The 25,401-nt window shown below is 44.1% G+C and overlaps 26 non-coding genes across 26 annotated transcripts; all 26 read right to left on the bottom strand.

The window, feature by feature from the left end:
- Window positions 1-779: 779 nt before the first annotated feature.
- Window positions 780-851, bottom strand: trnag-ucc (transfer RNA glycine (anticodon UCC)). The gene has a single exon. It is a non-coding gene; the product is annotated as a tRNA-Gly (tRNA).
- A 545-nt stretch (window positions 852-1,396) lies between these two features.
- trnag-ucc (transfer RNA glycine (anticodon UCC)) lies at window positions 1,397-1,468 on the bottom strand. The gene has a single exon. It is a non-coding gene; the product is annotated as a tRNA-Gly (tRNA).
- Window positions 1,469-2,014: 546 nt separating this feature from the next.
- trnag-ucc (transfer RNA glycine (anticodon UCC)) lies at window positions 2,015-2,086 on the bottom strand. Its single transcript has one exon. It is a non-coding gene; the product is annotated as a tRNA-Gly (tRNA).
- Window positions 2,087-2,630: 544 nt separating this feature from the next.
- Window positions 2,631-2,702, bottom strand: trnag-ucc (transfer RNA glycine (anticodon UCC)). The gene has a single exon. It is a non-coding gene; the product is annotated as a tRNA-Gly (tRNA).
- Window positions 2,703-6,191: 3,489 nt separating this feature from the next.
- trnag-ucc (transfer RNA glycine (anticodon UCC)) lies at window positions 6,192-6,263 on the bottom strand. Its single transcript has one exon. It is a non-coding gene; the product is annotated as a tRNA-Gly (tRNA).
- Window positions 6,264-6,809: 546 nt separating this feature from the next.
- Window positions 6,810-6,881, bottom strand: trnag-ucc (transfer RNA glycine (anticodon UCC)). The gene has a single exon. It is a non-coding gene; the product is annotated as a tRNA-Gly (tRNA).
- Window positions 6,882-7,427: 546 nt separating this feature from the next.
- Window positions 7,428-7,499, bottom strand: trnag-ucc (transfer RNA glycine (anticodon UCC)). The gene has a single exon. It is a non-coding gene; the product is annotated as a tRNA-Gly (tRNA).
- A 545-nt stretch (window positions 7,500-8,044) lies between these two features.
- Window positions 8,045-8,116, bottom strand: trnag-ucc (transfer RNA glycine (anticodon UCC)). The gene has a single exon. It is a non-coding gene; the product is annotated as a tRNA-Gly (tRNA).
- Window positions 8,117-9,279: 1,163 nt separating this feature from the next.
- trnag-ucc (transfer RNA glycine (anticodon UCC)) lies at window positions 9,280-9,351 on the bottom strand. Its single transcript has one exon. It is a non-coding gene; the product is annotated as a tRNA-Gly (tRNA).
- A 545-nt stretch (window positions 9,352-9,896) lies between these two features.
- Window positions 9,897-9,968, bottom strand: trnag-ucc (transfer RNA glycine (anticodon UCC)). Its single transcript has one exon. It is a non-coding gene; the product is annotated as a tRNA-Gly (tRNA).
- Window positions 9,969-11,749: 1,781 nt separating this feature from the next.
- trnag-ucc (transfer RNA glycine (anticodon UCC)) lies at window positions 11,750-11,821 on the bottom strand. The gene has a single exon. It is a non-coding gene; the product is annotated as a tRNA-Gly (tRNA).
- A 546-nt stretch (window positions 11,822-12,367) lies between these two features.
- On the bottom strand, window positions 12,368-12,439 carry trnag-ucc (transfer RNA glycine (anticodon UCC)). The gene has a single exon. It is a non-coding gene; the product is annotated as a tRNA-Gly (tRNA).
- Window positions 12,440-14,218: 1,779 nt separating this feature from the next.
- Window positions 14,219-14,290, bottom strand: trnag-ucc (transfer RNA glycine (anticodon UCC)). Its single transcript has one exon. It is a non-coding gene; the product is annotated as a tRNA-Gly (tRNA).
- A 546-nt stretch (window positions 14,291-14,836) lies between these two features.
- Window positions 14,837-14,908, bottom strand: trnag-ucc (transfer RNA glycine (anticodon UCC)). The gene has a single exon. It is a non-coding gene; the product is annotated as a tRNA-Gly (tRNA).
- A 1,162-nt stretch (window positions 14,909-16,070) lies between these two features.
- Window positions 16,071-16,142, bottom strand: trnag-ucc (transfer RNA glycine (anticodon UCC)). The gene has a single exon. It is a non-coding gene; the product is annotated as a tRNA-Gly (tRNA).
- A 546-nt stretch (window positions 16,143-16,688) lies between these two features.
- On the bottom strand, window positions 16,689-16,760 carry trnag-ucc (transfer RNA glycine (anticodon UCC)). Its single transcript has one exon. It is a non-coding gene; the product is annotated as a tRNA-Gly (tRNA).
- Window positions 16,761-17,306: 546 nt separating this feature from the next.
- Window positions 17,307-17,378, bottom strand: trnag-ucc (transfer RNA glycine (anticodon UCC)). The gene has a single exon. It is a non-coding gene; the product is annotated as a tRNA-Gly (tRNA).
- A 1,165-nt stretch (window positions 17,379-18,543) lies between these two features.
- On the bottom strand, window positions 18,544-18,615 carry trnag-ucc (transfer RNA glycine (anticodon UCC)). The gene has a single exon. It is a non-coding gene; the product is annotated as a tRNA-Gly (tRNA).
- Window positions 18,616-19,160: 545 nt separating this feature from the next.
- On the bottom strand, window positions 19,161-19,232 carry trnag-ucc (transfer RNA glycine (anticodon UCC)). Its single transcript has one exon. It is a non-coding gene; the product is annotated as a tRNA-Gly (tRNA).
- Window positions 19,233-19,777: 545 nt separating this feature from the next.
- Window positions 19,778-19,849, bottom strand: trnag-ucc (transfer RNA glycine (anticodon UCC)). Its single transcript has one exon. It is a non-coding gene; the product is annotated as a tRNA-Gly (tRNA).
- A 1,161-nt stretch (window positions 19,850-21,010) lies between these two features.
- On the bottom strand, window positions 21,011-21,082 carry trnag-ucc (transfer RNA glycine (anticodon UCC)). Its single transcript has one exon. It is a non-coding gene; the product is annotated as a tRNA-Gly (tRNA).
- Window positions 21,083-21,628: 546 nt separating this feature from the next.
- On the bottom strand, window positions 21,629-21,700 carry trnag-ucc (transfer RNA glycine (anticodon UCC)). Its single transcript has one exon. It is a non-coding gene; the product is annotated as a tRNA-Gly (tRNA).
- Window positions 21,701-22,246: 546 nt separating this feature from the next.
- Window positions 22,247-22,318, bottom strand: trnag-ucc (transfer RNA glycine (anticodon UCC)). The gene has a single exon. It is a non-coding gene; the product is annotated as a tRNA-Gly (tRNA).
- A 546-nt stretch (window positions 22,319-22,864) lies between these two features.
- Window positions 22,865-22,936, bottom strand: trnag-ucc (transfer RNA glycine (anticodon UCC)). The gene has a single exon. It is a non-coding gene; the product is annotated as a tRNA-Gly (tRNA).
- Window positions 22,937-24,704: 1,768 nt separating this feature from the next.
- Window positions 24,705-24,776, bottom strand: trnag-ucc (transfer RNA glycine (anticodon UCC)). The gene has a single exon. It is a non-coding gene; the product is annotated as a tRNA-Gly (tRNA).
- Window positions 24,777-25,322: 546 nt separating this feature from the next.
- Window positions 25,323-25,394, bottom strand: trnag-ucc (transfer RNA glycine (anticodon UCC)). The gene has a single exon. It is a non-coding gene; the product is annotated as a tRNA-Gly (tRNA).
- Window positions 25,395-25,401: the final 7 nt, after the last annotated feature.

The following is a 25,401-nucleotide window of genomic DNA, read 5'->3' as shown; positions in this document are numbered from 1 at the left end:
TGGGGGTGAGTGGGGCTATACTGCCTACCATTGGAAGTAAGGAAGGGTTCACCTTTGAGTTGTTGCCAGTGACACATGTGGCATTTAAAGCAGTATGAAGAAAACACTGCCAATCCTCTGCTCTTCAGAGAAGGGGCAAAGTCTCAATGAGCAAACCCCTTTGCGAAGGCTGGGAATCGAACCCAGGTCAACTGTTTGGAAGGCAGCTATGCTCACCACTATACCACCATCGCAAGACAACAAGAAGTAAGAAGATTGGCCACAAACCCGAACTCAACTTCGTAAGGACGAATGCGCAAAAAACTCCTCCAGGTCCACATCATAGACTGACAATATAGAGATGACTTTAAAACCTCTGTACGCAGTACACCTGATGTGGTTGCATTGTGACATTCTACTGTAGATGCTGTTGGCTATGGTTTTCAGGACTTGGTCACAGCACCAGCGGTATGGCCCCAAACCAATTGGCTTCAAAAGGTAGTAAAAAAGCAACACATTGGTTGACTCTTACAACTTTGCAAACAGTGTCTGGTAGGGTTTGCTGATAGACTTAATTTGTTCCTGTGACATACAAGCATGTATTGTCCATATCCAGTTAATCCTGTTGAGGGTCAAAGGTGGGGGTGAGTGGGTCTAAACTGCCTACTATTGGAAGTAAGGAAGGGTTCACCTTTGAGTTGTTGCCAGTGACACATGTGGCATTTAAAGCAGTATGAAGAAAACACTGCCAATCCTCTGCTCTTCAGAGAAGGGGCGATGTCTCGATGAGCAAAGTCCTCTGCGATGGCTGGGAATTGAAACCAGGTCAACTGCTTGGAAGGCAGCTATGCTCACCACTATACCACCATCGCAAGACAACAAGAAGTAAGAAGATTGGCCACAAACCCGAACTCAACTTCGTACAGACGAATGCGCTAAAAACTCCTCCAGGTCTACATCATAGACTGACGATATAGAGATGACTTTAAAACCTATGTATGCAGTGGGCCTGATGTGGTTGCATTGTGAAATTCTACTGTAGATGCTGTTGGCTATGGTTTTCAGGACTTGGTCACAGCACCAGCGGTATGGCCCCAAACCAATTGGCTTCAAAAGGTAGTAAAAGAGCAACACATTGGTTGACTCTTACAACTTTGCAAACAGTGTCTGGTAGGGTTTGCTGATAGACTTAATTTGTTCTTGTGACATACAAGCATGTAGTTTTCATATCCAGTTAATCCTGTTGAGGGTCAAAGGTGGGGATGAGTGGGGCTTTACTGCCTACCATTAAGGTAAGGAAGGGTTCACCTTTGAGTTGTTGCCAGTGACACATGTGGCATTTAAAGCAGTATGAAGATAACATTGCCAATCCTCTGATCGACAGAGAAGGGGGAAAAGCTCAATGAGCATAGCCCTCTGCGATGGCTGGGAATCGAACCCAGGTCAACTGCTTGGAAGGGAGCTATGCTCACCACTATACCACCATCGCAAGACAACAACAAGTAAGAAGATTGGCCACAAACCCGAACTCAACTTAGTACAGACGAATGCACTAAAGACTCCTCCAGGTCTACATCATAGACTGACGATATAGAGATGACTTTAAAACCTATGTATGCAGTGGGCCTGATGTGGTTGCATTGTGAAATTCTACTGTAGATGCTGTTGGCTATGGTTTTCAGGACTTGGTCACAGCACCAGCGGTATGGCCCCAAACCAATTGGCTTCAAAAGGTAGTAAAAGAGCAACACATTGGTTGACTCTTACAACTTTGCAAACAGTGTCTGGTAGGGTTTGCTGATAGACTTAATTTGTTCCTGTGACATACAAGCATGTAGTTTTCATATCCAGTTAATCCTGTTGAGGGTCAAAGGTGGGGGTGAGTGGGGCTATACTGCCTACCATTGGAAGTAAGGAAGGGTTCACCTTTGACTTGTTGCCAGTGACACATGTGGCATTTAAAGCAGTATGAAGATAACATTGCCAATCCTCTGCTCTTCAGAGAAGGGGCAAAGTCTCGATGAGCAAAGTCCTGTGCGATGGCTGGGAATCGAAACCAGGTCAACTGCTTGGAAGGCAGCTATGCTCACCACTACACCACCATCGCAAGACAACAAGTAGTAAGAAGATTGGCCACAAACCCGAACTCAACTTCGTACAGACGAATGCACTAAAAAATCCTCCAGGTCTACATCATAGACTGACGATATAGAAATGACTTTAAAACCTATGTACGCAGTTGGCCTGATGTGGTTGCATTGTGACATTCTACTGTAGATGCTGTTGGCTATGGTTTTCAGGACTTGGTCACAGCACCTTGTATGGCCCCAAACCAATTGGCTTCAAAAGGTAGTAAAAGAGCAACACATTGGTTGACTTTTCCAACTTTGCAAACAGTGTCTGGTAGGGTTTGCTGATATACTTATTTTATTCCTGTGACATAAAAGCATGTAGTTTTCAAATCCAGTTAATCCTGTTGAGGGTCAAAGGTAGGGGTGAGTGGGGCTATACTGCCTACCATTGGAAGTAAGGAAGGGTTCACCTTTGAGTTGTTGCCAGTGACACATGTGGCATTTAAAGCAGTATGAAGAAAACATTGCCAATCCTCTGCTCTTCAGAGAAGGGGCATTGTCTTAATGAGCAAAGTCCTCTGCGATGGCTGGTAATCGAACCCAGGTCAACTGCTTGGAAGGCAGCTATGCTTACCACTATACCACCATCGCAAGACAACAAGAGGTAAGAAGATTGGCCACAAACCCGAACTCAACTTCGTACAGACGAATGCACTAAAAAATCCTCCAGGTCTACATCATAGACTGACGATATAGAAATGACTTTAAAACCTATGTACGCAGTTGGCCTGATGTGGTTGCATTGTGACATTCTACTGTAGATGCTGTTGGCTATGGTTTTCAGGACTTGGTCACAGCACCAGCGGTATGGCCCCAAACCAATTGGCTTCAAAAGGTAGTAAAAGAGCAACACATTGGTTGACTTTTCCAACTTTGCAAACAGTGTCTGGTAGGGTTTGCTGATAGACTTATTTTATTCCTGTGACATAAAAGCATGTAGTTTTCATATCCAGTTAATCCTGTTGAGGGTCAAAGGTAGGGGTGAGTGGGGCTACACTGCCTACAATTGGAAGTAAGGAAGGGTTTACCTTTGAGTTGTTGCCAGTGACACATGTGGCATTTAAAGCAGTATGAAGAAAACATTGCCAATCCTCTGCTCTTCAGAGAAGGGGCAATGTCTTGATGAGCAAAGTCCTCCTCAAACCCAGGTCAACTGCTTGGAAGGCAGCTATGCTCACCACTATACCACCATCGCAAGACAACAAGAGGTAAGAAGATTGGCCACAAACCCGAACCCAACTTCGTAAGGACGAATGCGCAAAAAACTCCTCCAGGTCTACATCATAGACTGACAATATAGAGATGACTTTAAAACCTCTGTACGCAGTAGACCTGATGTGGTTGCATTGTGACATTCTACTGTAGATGCTGTTGGCTATGGTTTTCAGGACTTGGTCACAGCACCAGCGGTATGGCCCCAAACCAATTGGCTTCAAAAGGTAGTAAAAAAGCAACACATTGGTTGACTCTTACAACTTTGCAAACAGTGTCTGGTAGGGTTTGCTGATAGACTTAATTTGTTCCTGTGACATACAAGCATGTATTGTCCATATCCAGTTAATCCTGTTGAGGGTCAAAGGTGGGGGTGAGTGGGGCTATACTGCCTACCATTGGAAGTAAGGAAGGGTTCACCTTTGAGTTGTTGCCAGTGACACATGTATGGGATCAAATAAGGGTCAGAAAGATTTTGTACTTGTACAATGATGTTCACATGTGTAATAAAGTTTTGAAGTTGTAAAAATATTTTGTGTCTATGTAAAAACATTTTGTGCATGTGTAACAAAGTTTTGAAGTTGTAAAAACATTTTGTGCATGTGTAACAAAGTTTTGAAGTTGTAAAAATAGTTTGTGTATGTGTAACAAAGTTTTGAAGTTGTAAAAATAGTTTGTGTATGTGTAACAAAGTTTTGAAGTTGTAAAAACATTTTGTGCATGTGTAACAAAGTTTTGAAGTAAAAATAGTTTGTGTATGTGTAACAAAGTTTTGTGTGTAAAACTAAATCCGACGGACACACAAATTTCCCCCCTTCAAGTACGACCCTGAAGTTACAAGTTTATAAAACTCAAGTTACGAGTACGAATTTTGACCCTGTTTTGACGCCTGAGTGAATTGCCAATCAGCACGTTGCTTACTGACTTGCCAATCAACCCGGTGCCCACCCACGTGCCAACCAACCATCCAATCAAGGAGCAGCAATTTCTGCCGGCCAGGATCTGAGCTCCAACGACACTCAGTGGGCACACGTTGGTACTGATGGAGGAAAAACAGGATGGAGTCAAACGCTTCTGCTCAGGTAAGTTAATTAAAGATATCGGCAATTTCACGATGTAGCAAAAGGGAAAACAATATTTTATTTACCAATGTTGTGGACAACAGCCATAACAATTTTTGTACTGTTTTAGGTGCCCCATCTTTCAGACGTGGCAATGACAGACATGGGTCAAACTGGAGTGCAGGTGCCTGAACTGGCATGTCCCTTGAGTATGCAAGAACTGGAACGATTGGATGAACTGTTCAATCCAACTGCACCTTCCTCGGGTTTTGGGGCAGACATATATACTGCAGTAGTAAACTATGTAGAGAGCATTCATGAACTACGACAGGAACCATGAGGGAAGGTTGAGACACTGTTTTGTAGAGAATCTTATCTGTGTACAGTGCCCATAGCCTGGGACCTGTAACACAAACTATCATTACTTCCCCTTCAATGCACGTTCTAGCAAATCACTTTACATCCTAATGCACATCTGGCTTTAACAATCCAAAAAAATCATACGAACAATAAAATAATTAATTCAAACTTCACATTACCACTATCACCATAGATTGTTTCTCCTGATGATGTCACCAAGGTTATAAAAGTAGGCAGTATGGAGTGCTTCCTCCTTTTGTTCTTGGGCCACAAATTAAACTCAAAGTAACTTGTCTGAAAGAATACATAATTGTAAAATGAACTTAATTAAACCAATAAACTTATTGTAAAATATACTTGTGTATTTTGTTTTTTTTATCCACAAAAGCTGATTTATCTGTAACCAAAATAATGCAAGTCAGTAAGCACCGTGCTGATTGGCTATTCACTCAGGCGTCAAAACAGGGTCAAAATTCGTTCTCGTAACTTGAGTTTGTAAACTTGTAACGTCAGGGTTGTACTTGAATGTGGGAAATTTGTGTGTCCGTTGGATTTAGTTTTACACATGCACAAAATGTTTTTACAACTTCAAAACTTTGTTACACATACACAAACTATTTTTACAACTTCAAAACTTTGTTACACATGCACAAAATGTTTTTAAAACTTCAAAACTTTGTTACACATGTGAACATCATTGTACAAGTACAAAATCTTTCTGACCCTTATTTGATCCCATACACATGTGGCATTTAAAGCAGTATGAAGAAAACACTGCCAATCCTCTGCTCTTCAGAGAAGGGGCAAAGTCTCAATGAGCAAACCCCTTTGCGAAGGCTGGGAATCGAACCCAGGTCAACTGTTTGGAAGGCAGCTATGCTCACCACTATACCACCATTGCAAGACAACAAGAGGTAAGAAGATTGGCCACAAACCCAAACTCAACTTCGTACAGACGAATGCGCTAAAAAATCCTCCAGGTCTACATCATAGACTGACGATATAGAAATGACTTTAAAACCTATGTACGCAGTTGGCCTGATGTGGTTGCATTGTGACATTCTACTGTAGATGCTGTTGGCCATGGTTTTCAGGACTTGGTCACAGCACCAGCGGTATGGCCCCAAACCAATTGGTTCCAAAAGTAGTAAAAGAGCAACACATTTGTTGACTTGTCCAACTTTGCAAACAGTGTCTGGTAGGGTTTGCTGATAGACTTATTTTATTCCTGTGACATAAAAGCATGTAGTTTTCATATCCAGTTAATCCTGTTGAGGGTCAAAGGTGGGGGATGAGTGGGGCTATACTGCCTACTATTGGAAGTAAGGAAGGGTTCACCTTTGAGTTGTTGCCAGTGACACATGTGGCATTTAAAGCAGTATGAAGAAAACACTGCCAATCCTCTGCTCTTCAGAGAAGGGGCGATGTCTCAATGAGCAAAGTCCTCTGCGATGGCTGGGAATTGAAACCAGGTCAACTGCTTGGAAGGCAGCTATGCTCACCACTATACCACCATCGCAAGACAACAAGAAGTAAGAAGATTGGCCACAAACCCGAACTCAACTTCGTACAGACGAATGCGCTAAAAACTCCTCCAGGTCTACATCATAGACTGACGATATAGAGATGACTTTAAAACCTATGTATGCAGTGGGCCTGATGTGGTTGCATTGTGAAATTCTACTGTAGATGCTGTTGGCTATGGTTTTCAGGACTTGGTCACAGCACCAGCGGTATGGCCCCAAACCAATTGGCTTCAAAAGGTAGTAAAAGAGCAACACATTGGTTGACTCTTACAACTTTGCAAACAGTGTCTGGTAGGGTTTGCTGATAGACTTAATTTGTTCCTGTGACATACAAGCATGTAGTTTTCATATCCAGTTAATCCTGTTGAGGGTCAAAGGTGGGGGTGAGTGGGGCTATACTAACTATCATTGGAAGTAAGGAAGGGTTTACCTTTGAGTTGTTGCCAGTGACACATGTGGCATTTAAAGCAGTATGAAGATAACATTGCCAATCCTCTGCTCTTCAGAGAAGGGGCAAAGTCTCGATGAGCAAAGTCCTCTGCCATGGCTGGGAATCGAACCCAGGTCAACTGCTTGGAAGGCAGCTATGCTCACCACTATACCACCATCGCAAGACAACAAGAGGTCAGAAGATTGGCCACAAACCCGAACTCAACTTCGTACAGACGAATGCGCTAAAAAATCCTCCAGGTCTACATCATAGACTGACGATATAGAAATGACTTTAAAACCTATGTACGCAGTTGGCCTGATGTGGTTGCATTGTGACATTCTACTGTAGATGCTGTTGGCCATGGTTTTCAGGACTTGGTCACAGCACCAGCGGTATGGCCCCAAACCAATTGGCTTCAAAAGGTAGTAAAAGAGCAACACATTTGTTGACTTGTCCAACTTTGCAAACAGTGTCTGGTAGGGTTTGCTGTTAGACTTAATTTGTTCCTGTGACATACAAGCATGTAGTTTTCATATCCAGTTAATCCTGTTGAGGGTCAAAGGTGGGGGTGAGTGGGGCTATACTGCCTACCATTGGAAGTAAGGAAGGGTTCACCTTTGAGTTGTTGCCAGTGACACATGTGGCATTTAAAGCAGTATGAAGATAACATTGCCAATCCTCTGATCGACAGAGAAGGGGGAAAAGCTCAATGAGCATAGCCCTCTGCGATGGCTGGGAATCGAACCCAGGTCAACTGCTTGGAAGGCAGCTATGCTCACCACTATACCACCATCGCAAGACAACAAGAGGTAAGAAGATTGGCCACAAACCCGAACTCAACTTCGTACAGACGAATGCACTAAAAACTCCTCCAGGTCTACATCATAGACTGACGATATAGAGATGACTTTAAAACCTATGTATGCAGTGGGCCTGATGTGGTTGCATTGTGAAATTCTACTGTAGATGCTGTTGGCTATGGTTTTCAGGACTTGGTCACAGCACCAGCGGTATGGCCCCAAACCAATTGGCTTCAAAAGGTAGTAAAAGAGCAACACATTGGTTGACTTTTCCAACTTTGCAAACAGTGTCTGGTAGGGTTTGCTGATAGACTTAATTTGTTCCTGTGACATACAAGCATGTAGTTTTCATATCCAGTTAATCCTGTTGAGGGTCAAAGGTGGGGATGAGTGGGGCTTTACTGCCTACCATTAAGGTAAGGAAGGGTTCACCTTTGAATTGTTGCAAGTGACACCTGTGGCATTTAAAGCAGTATGAAGATAACATTGCCAATCCTCTGATCGACAGAGAAGGGGGAAAAGCTCAATGAGCATAGCCCTCTGCGATGGCTGGGAATCGAACCCAGGTCAACTGCTTGGAAGGCAGCTATGCTCACCACTATACCACCATCGCAAGACAACAAGAAGTAAGAAGATTGGCCACAAACCCGAAATCAACTTCGTACAGACGAATGCACTAAAAACTCCTCCAGGTCTACATCATAGACTGACGATATAGAGATGACTTTAAAACCTATGTATGCAGTGGGCCTGATGTGGTTGCATTGTGAAATTCTACTGTAGATGCTGTTGGCTATGGTTTTCAGGACTTGGTCACAGCACCAGCGGTATGGCCCCAAACCAATTGGCTTCAAAAGGTAGTAAAAGAGCAACACATTGGTTGACTTTTCCAACTTTGCAAACAGTGTCTGGTAGGGTTTGCTGATAGACTTAATTTGTTCCTGTGACATACAAGCATGTAGTTTTCATATCCAGTTAATCCTGTTGAGGGTCAAAGGTGGGGATGAGTGGGGCTTTACTGCCTACCATTAAGGTAAGGAAGGGTTCACCTTTGAGTTGTTGCAAGTGACACCTGTGGCATTTAAAGCAGTATGAAGATAACATTGCCAATCCTCTGCTCTTCAGAGAAGGGGCAAAGTCTCGATGAGCAAAGTCCTGTGCGATGGCTGGGAATCGAAACCAGGTGAACTGCTTGGAAGGCAGCTATGCTCACCACTATACCAACATCGCAAGACAACAAGAAGTAAGAAGATTGGCCACAAACCCGAACTCAACTTCGTACAGACGAATGCGCTAAAAAATCCTCCAGGTCTACATCATAGACTGACGATATAGAAATGACTTTAAAACCTATGTACGCAGTTGGCCTGATGTGGTTGCATTGTGACATTCTACTGTAGATGCTGTTGGCTATGGTTTTCAGGACTTGGTCACAGCACCAGCGGTATGGCCCCAAACCAATTGGCTTCAAAAGGTAGTAAAAGAGCAACACATTTGTTGACTTGTCCAACTTTGCAAACAGTGTCTGGTAGGGTTTGCTGATAGACTTATTTTATTCCTGTGACATAAAAGCATGTAGTTTTCATATCCAGTTAATCCTGTTGAGGGTCAAAGGTGGGGGTGAGTGGGGCTATACTGCCTACCATTGGAAGTAAGGAAGGGTTCACCTTTGAGTTGTTGCCAGTGACACATGTGGCATTTAAAGCAGTATGAAGAAAACACTGCCAATCCTCTGCTCTTCAGAGAAGGGGCAAAGTTTCGATGAGCAAAGTCCTCTGCGATGGCTGGGAATTGAACCCAGGTCAACTGCTTGGAAGGCAGCTATGCTCACCACTATACCACCATCGCAAGACAACAAGAAGTAAGAAGATTGGCGACAAACCCGAACTCAACTTCGTACAGACGAATGCGCTAAAAACTCCTCCAGGTCTACATCATAGACTGACGATATAGAGATGACTTTAAAACCTATGTATGCAGTGGGCCTGATGTGGTTGCATTGTGAAATTCTACTGTAGATGCTGTTGGCTATGGTTTTCAGGACTTGGTCACAGCACCAGCGGTATGGCCCCAAACCAATTGGCTTCAAAAGGTAGTAAAAGAGCAACACATTTTTTGACTTGTCCAACTTTGCAAACAGTGTCTGGTAGGGTTTGCTGATAGACTTATTTTATTCCTGTGACATAAAAGCATGTAGTTTTCATATCCAGTTAATCCTGTTGAGGGTCAAAGGTGGGGATGAGTGGGGCTTTACTGCCTACCATTAAGATAAGGAAGGGTTCACCTTTGAGTTGTTGCAAGTGACACCTGTGGCATTTAAAGCAGTATGAAGATAACACTGCCAATCCTCTGCTCTTCAGAGAAGGGGCAAAGTCTTAATGAACAAAACCCTTTGCGATGGCTGGGAATTGAAACCAGGTCAACTGCTTGGAAGGCAGCTATGCTCACCACTATACCACCATCGCAAGACAACAAGAAGTAAGAAGATTGGCCACAAACCCGAACTCAACTTCGTACAGACGAATGCACTAAAAAATTCTCCAGGTCTACATCATAGACTGACGATATAGAGATGACTTTAAAACCTATGTATGCAGTGGGCCTGATGTGGTTGCATTGTGAAATTCTACTGTAGATGCTGTTGGCTATGGTTTTCAGGACTTGGTCACAGCACCAGCGGTATGGCCCCAAACCAATTGGCTTCAAAAGGTAGTAAAAGAGCAACACATTGGTTGACTCTTACAACTTTGCAAACAGTGTCTGGTAGGGTTTGCTGATAGACTTAATTTGTTCCTGTGACATACAAGCATGTAGTTTTCATATCCAGTTAATCCTGTTGAGGGTCAAAGGTGGGGGTGAGTGGGGCTATACTGCCTACCATTGGAAGTAAGGAAGGGTTTACCTTTGAGTTGTTGCCAGTGACACATGTGGCATTTAAAGCAGTATGAAGATAACACTGCCAATCCTCTGCTCTTCAGAGAAGGGGCAAAGTCTCAATGAGCAAAGTCCTCTGCGATGGCTGGGAATCAAAACCAGGTCAACTGCTTGGAAGGCAGCTATGCTTACCACTATACCACCATCGCAAGACAACAAGAGGTAAGAAGATTGGCCACAAACCCGAACTCAACTTCGTACAGACGAATGCGCTAAAAAATCCTCCAGGTCTACATCATAGACTGACGATATAGAAATGACTTTAAAACCTATGTACGCAGTTGGCCTGATGTGGTTGCATTGTGACATTCTACTGTAGATGCTGTTGGCTATGGTTTTCAGGACTTGGTCACAGCACCAGCGGTATGGCCCCAAACCAATTGGCTTCAAAAGGTAGTAAAAGAGCAACACATTGGTTGACTTTTCCAACTTTGCAAACAGTGTCTGGTAGGGTTTGCGGATAGACTTATTTTATTCCTGTGACATAAAAGCACGTAGTTTTCATATCCAGTTAATCCTGTTGAGGGTCAAAGGTAGGGGATGAGTGGGGCTACACTGCCTACAATTGGAAGTAAGGAAGGGTTTACCTTTGAGTTGTTGCCAGTGACACATGTGGCATTTAAAGGAGTATGAAGAAAACACTGCCAATCCTCTGCTCTTCAGAGAAGGGGCAAAGTCTCGATGAGCAAAGTCCTGTGCGATGGCTGGGAATCGAAACCAGGTGAACTGCTTGGAAGGCAGCTATGCTCACCACTATACCACCATCGCAAGACAACAAGAAGTAAGAAGATTGGCCACAAACCCGAACTCAACTTCGTACAGACGAATGCACTAAAAAATCCTCCAGGTCTACATCATAGACTGACGATATAGAAATGACTTTAAAACCTAAGTACGTTGTTGGCCTGATGTGGTTGCATTGTGACATTCTACTGTAGATGCTGTTGGCTATGGTTTTCAGGACTTGGTCACAGCACCTTGTATGGCCCCAAACCAATTGGCTTCAAAAGGTAGTAAAAGAGCAACACATTGGTTGACTTTTCCAACTTTGCAAACAGTGTCTGGTAGGGTTTGCGGATAGACAAATTTTATTCCTGTGACATAAAAGCATGTAGTTTTCATATCCAGTTAATCCTGTTGAGGGTCAAAGGTAGGGGTGAGTGGGGCTATACTGCCTACCATTGGAAGTAAGGAAGGGTTCACCTTTGAGTTGTTGCCAGTGACACATGTGGCATTTAAAGCAGTATGACGAAAACACTGCCAATCCTCTGCTCTTCAGAGAAGGGGCAAAATCTCGATGACCAAAGTCCTCTGCGATGGCTGGGAATCGAACCCAGGTCAACTGCTTGGAAGGCAGCTATGCTCACCACTATACCACCATCGCAAGATAACAAGAGGTAAGAAGATTGGCCACAAACCCGAACTCAACTTCGTACAGACGAACGCGCTAAAAAATCCTCCAGGTCTACATCATAGACTGACGATATAGAAATGACTTTAAAACCTATGTACGCAGTTGGCCTGATGTGGTTGCATTGTGACATTCTACTGTAGGTGCTGTTGGCCATGGTTTTCAGGACTTGGTCACAGCACCAGCGGTATGGCCCCAAACCAATTGGCTTCAAAAGGTAGTAAAAGAGCAACACATTTGTTGACTTGTCCAACTTTGCAAACAGTGTCTGGTAGGGTTTGCTGATAGACTTATTTTATTCCTGTGACATAAAAGCATGTAGTTTTCATATCCAGTTAATCCTGTTGAGGGTCAAAGGTGGGGGTGAGTGGGGCTATACTGCCTACCATTGGAAGTAAGGAAGGGTTCACCTTTGAGTTGTTGCCAGTGACACATGTGGCATTTAAAGCAGTATGAAGAAAACACTGCCAATCCTCTGCTCTTCAGAGAAGGGGCAAAGTTTCGATGAGCAAAGTCCTCTGCGATGGCTGGGAATTGAACCCAGGTCAACTGCTTGGAAGGCAGCTATGCTCACCACTATACCACCATCGCAAGACAACAAGAAGTAAGAAGATTGGCGACAAACCCGAACTCAACTTCGTACAGACGAATGCGCTAAAAACTCCTCCAGGTCTACATCATAGACTGACGATATAGAGATGACTTTAAAACCTATGTATGCAGTGGGCCTGATGTGGTTGCATTGTGAAATTCTACTGTAGATGCTGTTGGCTATGGTTTTCAGGACTTGGTCACAGCACCAGCGGTATGGCCCCAAACCAATTGGCTTCAAAAGGTAGTAAAAGAGCAACACATTTGTTGACTTGTCCAACTTTGCAAACAGTGTCTGGTAGGGTTTGCTGATAGACTTATTTTATTCCTGTGACATAAAAGCATGTAGTTTTCATATCCAGTTAATCCTGTTGAGGGTCAAAGGTGGGGATGAGTGGGGCTTTACTGCCTACCATTAAGATAAGGAAGGGTTCACCTTTGAGTTGTTGCAAGTGACACCTGTGGCATTTAAAGCAGTATGAAGATAACACTGCCAATCCTCTGCTCTTCAGAGAAGGGGCAAAGTCTTAATGAACAAAACCCTTTGCGATGGCTGGGAATTGAAACCAGGTCACCTGCTTGGAAGGCAGCTATGCTCACCACTATACCACCATCGCAAGACAACAAGAAGTAAGAAAATTGGCCACAAACCCGAACTCAACTTCGTACAGACGAATGCACTAAAAAATTCTCCAGGTCTACATCATAGACTGACGATATAGAGATGACTTTAAAACCTATGTATGCAGTGGGCCTGATGTGGTTGCATTGTGAAATTCTACTGTAGATGCTGTTGGCTATGGTTTTCAGGACTTGGTCACAGCACCAGCGGTATGGCCCCAAACCAATTGGCTTCAAAAGGTAGTAAAAGAGCAACACATTGGTTGACTCTTACAACTTTGCAAACAGTGTCTGGTAGGGTTTGCTGATAGACTTAATTTGTTCCTGTGACATACAAGCATGTAGTTTTCATATCCAGTTAATCCTGTTGAGGGTCAAAGGTGGGGGTGAGTGGGGCTATACTGCCTACCATTGGAAGTAAGGAAGGGTTTACCTTTGAGTTGTTGCCAGTGACACATGTGGCATTTAAAGCAGTATGAAGATAACACTGCCAATCCTCTGCTCTTCAGAGAAGGGGCAAAGTCTCAATGAGCAAAGTTCTCTGCGATGGCTGGGAATCAAAACCAGGTCAACTGCTTGGAAGGCAGCTATGCTTACCACTATACCACCATCGCAAGACAACAAGAGGTAAGAAGATTGGCCACAAACCCGAACTCAACTTCGTACAGACGAATGCGCTAAAAAATCCTCCAGGTCTACATCATAGACTGACGATATAGAAATGACTTTAAAACCTATGTACGTTGTTGGCCTGATGTGGTTGCATTGTGACATTCTACTGTAGATGCTGTTGGCTATGGTTTTCAGGACTTGGTCACAGCACCTTGTATGGCCCCAAACCAATTGGCTTCAAAAGGTAGTAAAAGAGCAACACATTGGTTGACTTTTCCAACTTTGCAAACAGTGTCTGGTAGGGTTTGCGGATAGACTAATTTTATTCCTGTGACATAAAAGCATGTAGTTTTCATATCCAGTTAATCCTGTTGAGGGTCAAAGGTAGGGGTGAGTGGGGCTATACTGCCTACCATTGGAAGTAAGGAAGGGTTCACCTTTGAGTTGTTGCCAGTGACACATGTGGCATTTAAAGCAGTATGACGAAAACACTGCCAATCCTCTGCTCTTCAGAGAAGGGGCAAAATCTCGATGAGCAAAGTCCTCTGCGATGGCTGGGAATCGAACCCAGGTCAACTGCTTGGAAGGCAGCTATGCTCACCACTATACCACCATCGCAAGATAACAAGAGGTAAGAAGATTGGCCACAAACCCGAACTCAACTTCGTACAGACGAACGCGCTAAAAAATCCTCCAGGTCTACATCATAGACTGACGATATAGAAATGACTTTAAAACCTATGTACGCAGTTGGCCTGATGTGGTTGCATTGTGACATTCTACTGTAGGTGCTGTTGGCCATGGTTTTCAGGACTTGGTCACAGCACCAGCGGTATGGCCCCAAACCAATTGGCTTCAAAAGGTAGTAAAAGAGCAACACATTTGTTGACTTGTCCAACTTTGCAAACAGTGTCTGGTAGGGTTTGCTGATAGACTTATTTTATTCCTGTGACATAAAAGCATGTAGTTTTCATATCCAGTTAATCCTGTTGAGGGTCAAAGGTGGGGGTGAGTGGGGCTATACTGCCTACCATTGGAAGTAAGGAAGGGTTCACCTTTGAGTTGTTGCCAGTGACACATGTGGCATTTAAAGCAGTATGAAGAAAACACTGCCAATCCTCTGCTCTTCAGAGAAGGGGCAAAGTTTCGATGAGCAAAGTCCTCTGCGATGGCTGGGAATTGAACCCAGGTCAACTGCTTGGAAGGCAGCTATGCTCACCACTATACCACCATCGCAAGACAACAAGAAGTAAGAAAATTGGCCACAAACCCGAACTCAACTTCGTACAGACGAATGCACTAAAAAATTCTCCAGGTCTACATCATAGACTGACGATATAGAGATGACTTTAAAACCTATGTATGCAGTGGGCCTGATGTGGTTGCATTGTGAAATTCTACTGTAGATGCTGTTGGCTATGGTTTTCAGGACTTGGTCACAGCACCAGCGGTATGGCCCCAAACCAATTGGCTTCAAAAGGTAGTAAAAGAGCAACACATTGGTTGACTCTTACAACTTTGCAAACAGTGTCTGGTAGGGTTTGCTGATAGACTTAATTTGTTCCTGTGACATACAAGCATGTAGTTTTCATATCCAGTTAATCCTGTTGAGGGTCAAAGGTGGGGGTGAGTGGGGCTATACTGCCTACCATTGGAAGTAAGGAAGGGTTTACCTTTGAGTTGTTGCCAGTGACACATGTGGCATTTAAAGCAGTATGAAGATAACACTGCCAATCCTCTGCTCTTCAGAGAAGGGGCAAAGTCTCAATGAGCAAAGTTCTCTGCGATGGCTGGGAATCAAAACCAGGTCAACTGCTTGGAAGGCAGCTATGCTTACCACTATACCACCATCGCAAGACAACAAGAGGTAAGAAGATTGGCCACAAACCCGAACTCAACTTCGTACAGACGAATGCGCTAAAAAATCCTCCAGGTCTACATCATAGACTGACGATATAGAAATGACTTTAAAACCTATGTACGTTGTTGGCCTGATGTGGTTGCATTGTGACATTCTACTGTAGATGCTGTTGGCTATGGTTTTCAGGACTTGGTCACAGCACCTTGTATGGCCCCAAACCAATTGGCTTCAAAAGGTAGTAAAAGAGCAACACATTGGTTGACTTTTCCAACTTTGCAAACAGTGTCTGGTAGGGTTTGCGGATAGACTAATTTTATTCCTGTGACATAAAAGCATGTCGTTTTCATATCCAGTTAATCCTGTTGAGGGTCAAAGGTAGGGGTGAGTGGGGCTATACTGCCTACCATTGGAAGTAAGGAAGGGTTCACCTTTGAGTTGTTGCCAGTGACACATGTGGCATTTAAAGCAGTATGACGAAAACACTGCCAATCCTCTGCTCTTCAGAGAAGGGGCAAAATCTCGATGAGCAAAGTCCTCTGCGATGGCTGGGAATCGAACCCAGGTCAACTGCTTGGAAGGCAGCTATGCTCACCACTATACCACCATCGCAAGATAACAAGAGGTAAGAAGATTGGCCACAAACCCGAACTCAACTTCGTACAGACGAACGCGCTAAAAAATCCTCCAGGTCTACATCATAGACTGACGATATAGAAATGACTTTAAAACCTATGTACGCAGTTGGCCTGATGTGGTTGCATTGTGACATTCTACTGTAGGTGCTGTTGGCCATGGTTTTCAGGACTTGGTCACAGCACCAGCGGTATGGCCCCAAACCAATTGGCTTCAAAAGGTAGTAAAAGAGCAACACATTTGTTGACTTGTCCAACTTTGCAAACAGTGTCTGGTAGGGTTTGCTGATAGACTTATTTTATTCCTGTGACATAAAAGCATGTAGTTTTCATATCCAGTTAATCCTGTTGAGGGTCAAAGGTGGGGGTGAGTGGGGCTATACTGCCTACCATTGGAAGTAAGGAAGGGTTCACCTTTGAGTTGTTGCCAGTGACACATGTGGCATTTAAAGCAGTATGAAGAAAACACTGCCAATCCTCTGCTCTTCAGAGAAGGGGCAAAGTTTCGATGAGCAAAGTCCTCTGCGATGGCTGGGAATTGAACCCAGGTCAACTGCTTGGAAGGCAGCTATGCTCACCACTATACCACCATCGCAAGACAACAAGAAGTAAGAAGATTGGCCACAAACCCGAACTCAACTTCGTACAGACGAATGCGCTAAAAACTCCTCCAGGTCTACATCATAGACTGACGATATAGAGATGACTTTAAAACCTATGTATGCAGTGGGCCTGATGTGGTTGCATTGTGAAATTCTACTGTAGATGCTGTTGGCTATGGTTTTCAGGACTTGGTCACAGCACCAGCGGTATGGCCCCAAACCAATTGGCTTCAAAAGGTAGTAAAAAAGCAACACATTGGTTGACTCTTACAACTTTGCAAACAGTGTCTGGTAGGGTTTGCTGATAGACTTAATTTGTTCCTGTGACATACAAGCATGTATTGTCCATATCCAGTTAATCCTGTTGAGGGTCAAAGGTGGGGGTGAGTGGGGCTATACTGCCTACCATTGGAAGTAAGGAAGGGTTCACCTTTGAGTTGTTGCCAGTGACACATGTGGCATTTAAAGCAGTATGAAGAAAACACTGCCAATCCTCTGCTCTTCAGAGAAGGGGCAAAGTCTCAATGAGCAAAACCCTTTGCGATGGCTGGGAATCGAACCCAGGTCAACTGCTTGGAAGGCAGCTATGCTCACCACTATACCACCATCGCAAGACAACAAGAGGTAAGAAGATTGGCCACAAACCCGAACTCAACTTCGTACAGACGAATGCGCTAAAAAATCCTCCAGGTCTACATCATAGACTGACGATATAGAAATGACTTTAAAACCTATGTACGCAGTTGGCCTGATGTGGTTGCATTGTGACATTCTACTGTAGATGCTGTTGGCCATGGTTTTCAGGACTTGGTCACAGCACCAGCGGTATGGCCCCAAACCAATTGGCTTCAAAAGGTAGTAAAAGAGCAACACATTGGTTGACTCTTACAACTTTGCAAACAGTGTCTGGTAGGGTTTGCTGATAGACTTAATTTGTTCCTGTGACATACAAGCATGTAGTTTTCATATCCAGTTAATCCTGTTGAGGGTCAAAGGTGGGGGTGAGTGGGGCTATACTGCCTACCATTGGAAGTAAGGAAGGGTTTACCTTTGAGTTGTTGCCAGTGACACATGTGGCATTTAAAGCAGTATGAAGATAACACTGCCAATCCTCTGCTCTTCAGAGAAGGGGCAAAGTCTCAATGAGCAAAGTCCTCTGCGATGGCTGGGAATCAAAACCAGGTCAACTGCTTGGAAGGCAGCTATGCTTACCACTATACCACCATCGCAAGACAACAAGAGGTAAGAAGATTGGCCACAAACCCGAACTCAACTTCGTACAGACGAATGCGCTAAAAAATCCTCCAGGTCTACATCATAGACTGACGATATAGAAATGACTTTAAAACCTATGTACGCAGTTGGCCTGATGTGGTTGCATTGTGACATTCTACTGTAGATGCTGTTGGCTATGGTTTTCAGGACTTGGTCACAGCACCAGCGGTATGGCCCCAAACCAATTGGCTTCAAAAGGTAGTAAAAGAGCAACACATTGGTTGACTTTTCCAACTTTGCAAACAGTGTCTGGTAGGGTTTGCTGATAGACTTATTTTATTCCTGTGACATAAAAGCACGTAGTTTTCATATCCAGTTAATCCTGTTGAGGGTCAAAGGTAGGGGATGAGTGGGGCTACACTGCCTACAATTGGAAGTAAGGAAGGGTTTACCTTTGAGTTGTTGCCAGTGACACATGTGGCATTTAAAGCAGTATGAAGAAAACACTGCCAATCCTCTGCTCTTCAGAGAAGGGGCAAAGTCTCAATGAGCAAAACCCTTTGCGAAGGCTGGGAATCGAACCCAGGTCAACTGCTTGGAAGGCAGCTATGCTCACCACTATACCACCATCGCAAGACAACAAGAGGTAAGAAGATTGGCCACAAACCCGAACTCAACTTCGTACAGACGAATGCGCTAAAAAATCCTCCAGGTCTACATCATAGACTGACGATATAGAAATGACTTTAAAACCTATGTACGCAGTTGGCCTGATGTGGTTGCATTGTGACATTCTACTGTAGATGCTGTTGGCCATGGTTTTCAGGACTTGGTCACAGCACCAGCGGTATGGCCCCAAACCAATTGGCTTCAAAAGGTAGTAAAAGAGCAACACATTTGTTGACTTGTCCAACTTTGCAAACAGTGTCTGGTAGGGTTTGCTGATAGATTTATTTTATTCCAGTGACATAAAAGCATGTAGTTTTCATATCCAGTTAATCCTGTTGAGGGTCAAAGGTGGGGATGAGTGGGGCTTTACTGCCTAGCATTAAGGTAAGGAAGGGTTCACCTTTGAGTTGTTGCAAGTGACACCTGTGGCATTTAAAGCAGTATGAAGATAACATTGCCAATCCTCTGATCGACAGAGAAGGGGGAAAAGCTCAATGAGCATAGCCCTCTGCGATGGCTGGGAATCGAACCCAGGTCAACTGCTTGGAAGGCAGCTATGCTCACCACTATACCACCATCGCAAGACAACAAGAAGTAAGAAGATTGGCCACAAACCCGAACTCAACTTCGTACAGACGAATGCACTAAAAACTCCTCCAGGTCTACATCATAGACTGACGATATAGAGATGACTTTAAAACCTATGTATGCAGTGGGCCTGATGTGGTTGCATTGTGAAATTCTACTGTAGATGCTGTTGGCTATGGTTTTCAGGACTTGGTCACAGCACCAGCGGTATGGCCCCAAACCAATTGGCTTCAAAAGGTAGTAAAAGAGCAACACATTGGTTGACTTTTCCAACTTTGCAAACAGTGTCTGGTAGGGTTTGCTGATAGACTTAATTTGTTCCTGTGACATACAAGCATGTAGTTTTCATATCCAGTTAATCCTGTTGAGGGTCAAAGGTGGGGATGAGTGGGGCTTTACTGCCTACCATTAAGGTAAGGAAGGGTTCACCTTTGAATTGTTGCAAGTGACACCTGTGGCATTTAAAGCAGTATGAAGATTACATTGCCAATCCTCTGATCGACAGAGAAGGGGGAAAAGCTCAATGAGCATAGCCCTCTGCGATGGCTGGGAATCGAACCCAGGTCAACTGCTTGGAAGGCAGCTATGCTCACCACTATACCACCATCGCAAGACAACAAGAAGTAAGAAGATTGGCCACAAACCCGAACTCAACTTCGTACAGACGAATGCACTAAAAACTCCTCCAGGTCTACATCATAGACTGACGATATAGAGATGACTTTAAAACCTATGTATGCAGTGGGCCTGATGTGGTTGCATTGTGAAATTCTACTGTAGATGCTGTTGGCTATGGTTTTCAGGACTTGGTCACAGCACCAGCGGTATGGCCCCAAACCAATTGGCTTCAAAAGGTAGTAAAAGAGCAACACATTGGTTGACTTTTCCAACTTTGCAAACAGTGTCTGGTAGGGTTTGCTGATAGACTTAATTTGTTCCTGTGACATACAAGCATGTAGTTTTCATATCCAGTTAATCCTGTTGAGGGTCAAAGGTGGGGATGAGTGGGGCTTTACTGCCTACCATTAAGGTAAGGAAGGGTTCACCTTTGAGTTGTTGCAAGTGACACCTGTGGCATTTAAAGCAGTATGAAGATAACATTGCCAATCCTCTGCTCTTCAGAGAAGGGGCAAAGTCTCGATGAGCAAAGTCCTGTGCGATGGCTGGGAATCGAAACCAGGTGAACTGCTTGGAAGGCAGCTATGCTCACCACTATACCACCATCGCAAGACAACAAGAAGTAAGAAGATTGGCCACAAACCCGAACTCAACTTCGTACAGACGAATGCGCTAAAAAATCCTCCAGGTCTACATCATAGACTGACGATATAGAAATGACTTTAAAACCTATGTACGTTGTTGGCCTGATGTGGTTGCATTGTGACATTCTACTGTAGATGCTGTTGGCTATGGTTTTCAGGACTTGGTCACAGCACCTTGTATGGCCCCAAACCAATTGGCTTCAAAAGGTAGTAAAAGAGCAACACATTGGTTGACTTTTCCAACTTTGCAAACAGTGTCTGGTAGGGTTTGCGGATAGACTAATTTTATTCCTGTGACATAAAAGCATGTAGTTTTCATATCCAGTTAATCCTGTTGAGGGTCAAAGGTAGGGGTGAGTGGGGCTATACTGCCTACCATTGGAAGTAAGGAAGGGTTCACCTTTGAGTTGTTGCCAGTGACACATGTGGCATTTAAAGCAGTATGACGAAAACACTGCCAATCCTCTGCTCTTCAGAGAAGGGGCAAAATCTCGATGACCAAAGTCCTCTGCGATGGCTGGGAATCAAACCCAGGTCAACTGCTTGGAAGGCAGCTATGCTCACCACTATACCACCATCGCAAGATAACAAGAGGTAAGAAGATTGGCCACAAACCCGAACTCAACTTCGTACAGACGAACGCGCTAAAAAATCCTCCAGGTCTACATCATAGACTGACGATATAGAAATGACTTTAAAACCTATGTACGCAGTTGGCCTGATGTGGTTGCATTGTGACATTCTACTGTAGGTGCTGTTGGCCATGGTTTTCAGGACTTGGTCACAGCACCAGCGGTATGGCCCCAAACCAATTGGCTTCAAAAGGTAGTAAAAGAGCAACACATTTGTTGACTTGTCCAACTTTGCAAACAGTGTCTGGTAGGGTTTGCTGATAGACTTATTTTATTCCTGTGACATAAAAGCATGTAGTTTTCATATCCAGTTAATCCTGTTGAGGGTCAAAGGTGGGGGTGAGTGGGGCTATACTGCCTACCATTGGAAGTAAGGAAGGGTTCACCTTTGAGTTGTTGCCAGTGACACATGTGGCATTTAAAGCAGTATGAAGAAAACACTGCCAATCCTCTGCTCTTCAGAGAAGGGGCAAAGTCTTAATGAACAAAACCCTTTGCGATGGCTGGGAATTGAAACCAGGTCAACTGCTTGGAAGGCAGCTATGCTCACCACTATACCACCATCGCAAGACAACAAGAAGTAAGAAAATTGGCCACAAACCCGAACTCAACTTCGTACAGACGAATGCACTAAAAAATTCTCCAGGTCTACATCATAGACTGACGATATAGAGATGACTTTAAAACCTATGTATGCAGTGGGCCTGATGTGGTTGCATTGTGAAATTCTACTGTAGATGCTGTTGGCTATGGTTTTCAGGACTTGGTCACAGCACCAGCGGTATGGCCCCAAACCAATTGGCTTCAAAAGGTAGTAAAAGAGCAACACATTGGTTGACTCTTACAACTTTGCAAACAGTGTCTGGTAGGGTTTGCTGATAGACTTAATTTGTTCCTGTGACATACAAGCATGTAGTTTTCATATCCAGTTAATCCTGTTGAGGGTCAAAGGTGGGGGTGAGTGGGGCTATACTGCCTACCATTGGAAGTAAGGAAGGGTTTACCTTTGAGTTGTTGCCAGTGACACATGTGGCATTTAAAGCAGTATGAAGAAAACACTGCCAATCCTCTGCTCTTCAGAGAAGGGGCAAAGTCTCAATGAGCAAAACCCTTTGCGAAGGCTGGGAATCGAACCCAGGTCAACTGCTTGGAAGGCAGCTATGCTCACCACTATACCACCATCGCAAGACAACAAGAAGTAAGAAGATTGGCCACAAACCCGAACTCAACTTCGTAAGGACGAATGCGCAAAAAACTCCTCCTGGTCCACATCATAGACTGACAATATAGAGATGACTTTAAAACCTCTGTACGCAGTAGACCTGATGTGGTTGCATTGTGACATTCTACTGTAGATGCTGTTGGCTATGGTTTTCAGGACTTGGTCACAGCACCAGCGGTATGGCCCCAAACCAATTGGCTTCAAAAGGTAGTAAAAAAGCAACACATTGGTTGACTCTTACAACTTTGCAAACAGTGTCTGGTAGGGTTTGCTGATAGACTTAATTTGTTCCTGTGACATACAAGCATGTATTGTCCATATCCAGTTAATCCTGTTGAGGGTCAAAGGTGGGGGTGAGTGGGGCTATACTGCCTACCATTGGAAGTAAGGAAGGGTTCACCTTTGAGTTGTTGCCAGTGACACATGTGGCATTTAAAGCAGTATGAAGAAAACACTGCCAATCCTCTGCTCTTCAGAGAAGGGGCAAAGTCTCAATGAGCAAAACCCTTTGCGATGGCTGGGAATCGAACCCAGGTCAACTGCTTGGAAGGCAGCTATGCTCACCACTATACCACCATCGCAAGACAACAAGAGGTAAGAAGATTGGCCACAAACCCGAACTCAACTTCGTACAGACGAATGCGCTAAAAAATCCTCCAGGTCTACATCATAGACTGACGATATAGAAATGACTTTAAAACCTATGTACGCAGTTGGCCTGATGTGGTTGCATTGTGACATTCTACTGTAGATGCTGTTGGCCATGGTTTTCAGGACTTGGTCACAGCACCAGCGGTATGGCCCCAAACCAATTGGCTTCAAAAGGTAGTAAAAGAGCAACACATTTGTTGACTTGTCCAACTTTGCAAACAGTGTCTGGTAGGGTTTGCTGATAGACTTATTTTATTCCTGTGACATAAAAGCATGTAGTTTTCATATCCAGTTAATCCTGTTGAGGGTCAAAGGTGGGGGTGAGTGGGGCTATACTGCCTACTATTGGAAGTAAGGAAGGGTTCACCTTTGAGTTGTTGCCAGTGACACATGTGGTATTTAAAGCAGTATGAAGAAAACACTGCCAATCCTCTGCTCTTCAGAGAAGGGGCGAAGTCTCGATGAGCAAAGTCCTCTGCAATGGCTGGGAATTGAAACCAGGTCAACTGCTTGGAAGGCAGCTATGCTCACCACTATACCACCATCGCAAGACAACAAGAAGTAAGAAGATTGGCCACAAACCCGAACTCAACTTCGTACAGACGAATGCGCTAAAAACTCCTCCAGGTCTACATCATAGACTGACGATATAGAGATGACTTTAAAACCTATGTATGCAGTGGGCCTGATGTGGTTGCATTGTGAAATTCTACTGTAGATGCTGTTGGCTATGGTTTTCAGGACTTGGTCACAGCACCAGCGGTATGGCCCCAAACCAATTGGCTTCAAAAGGTAGTAAAAGAGCAACACATTTGTTGACTTGTCCAACTTTGCAAACAGTGTCTGGTAGGGTTTGCTGATAGACTTATTTTATTCCTGTGACATAAAAGCATGTAGTTTTCATATCCAGTTAATCCTGTTGAGGGTCAAAGGTGGGGATGAGTGGGGCTTTACTGCCTACCATTAAGATAAGGAAGGGTTCACCTTTGAGTTGTTGCCAGTGACACTTGTGGCATTTAAAGCAGTATGAAAAAAACATTGCCAATCCTCTGCTCTTCAGAGAAGGGGCAATGTCTTGATGAGTAAAGTCCTCCTCGAACCCAGGTCAACTGCTTGGAAGGCAGCTATGCTCACCACTATACCACCATCGCAAGACAACAAGAGGTAAGAAGATTGGCCACAAACCCGAACTCAACTTCGTACAGACGAATGCGCTAAAAAATCCTCCAGGTCTACATCATAGACTGACGATATAGAAATGACTTTAAAACCTATGTACGCAGTTGGCCTGATGTGGTTGCATTGTGACATTCTACTGTAGATGCTGTTGGCTATGGTTTTCAGGACTTGGTCACAGCACCAGCGGTATGGCCCCAAACCAATTGGCTTCAAAAGGTAGTAAAAGAGCAACACATTGGTTGACTTTTCCAACTTTGCAAACAGTGTCTGGTAGGGTTTGCTGATAGACTTATTTTATTCCTGTGACATAAAAGCACGTAGTTTTCATATCCAGTTAATCCTGTTGAGGGTCAAAGGTAGGGGATGAGTGGGGCTACACTGCCTACAATTGGAAGTAAGGAAGGGTTTACCTTTGAGTTGTTGCCAGTGACACATGTGGCATTTAAAGCAGTATGAAGAAAACACTGCCAATCCTCTGCTCTTCAGAGAAGGGGCAAAGTCTCAATGAGCAAAACCCTTTGCGAAGGCTGGGAATCGAACCCAGGTCAACTGCTTGGAAGGCAGCTATGCTCACCACTATACCACCATCGCAAGACAACAAGAAGTAAGAAGATTGGCCACAAACCCGAACTCAACTTCGTAAGGACGAATGCGCAAAAAACTCCTCCTGGTCCACATCATAGACTGACAATATAGAGATGACTTTAAAACCTCTGTACGCAGTAGACCTGATGTGGTTGCATTGTGACATTCTACTGTAGATGCTGTTGGCTATGGTTTTCAGGACTTGGTCACAGCACCAGCGGTATGGCCCCAAACCAATTGGCTTCAAAAGGTAGTAAAAAAGCAACACATTGGTTGACTCTTACAACTTTGCAAACAGTGTCTGGTAGGGTTTGCTGATAGACTTAATTTGTTCCTGTGACATACAAGCATGTATTGTCCATATCCAGTTAATCCTGTTGAGGGTCAAAGGTGGGGGTGAGTGGGGCTATACTGCCTACCATTGGAAGTAAGGAAGGGTTCACCTTTGAGTTGTTGCCAGTGACACATGTGGCATTTAAAGCAGTATGAAGAAAACACTGCCAATCCTCTGCTCTTCAGAGAAGGGGCAAAGTCTCAATGAGCAAAACCCTTTGCGATGGCTGGGAATCGAACCCAGGTCAACTGCTTGGAAGGCAGCTATGCTCACCACTATACCACCATCGCAAGACAA

The sequence above is a fragment of the Odontesthes bonariensis genome, chromosome 20 (genome assembly GCF_027942865.1).
Source record: "Odontesthes bonariensis isolate fOdoBon6 chromosome 20, fOdoBon6.hap1, whole genome shotgun sequence".
Taxonomy (NCBI): Eukaryota; Metazoa; Chordata; class Actinopteri; order Atheriniformes; family Atherinopsidae; genus Odontesthes; species Odontesthes bonariensis.
The sequence above is the reverse complement of the archived record's forward strand: the minus strand, read 5'-3'. Positions and strand labels throughout refer to the sequence as shown.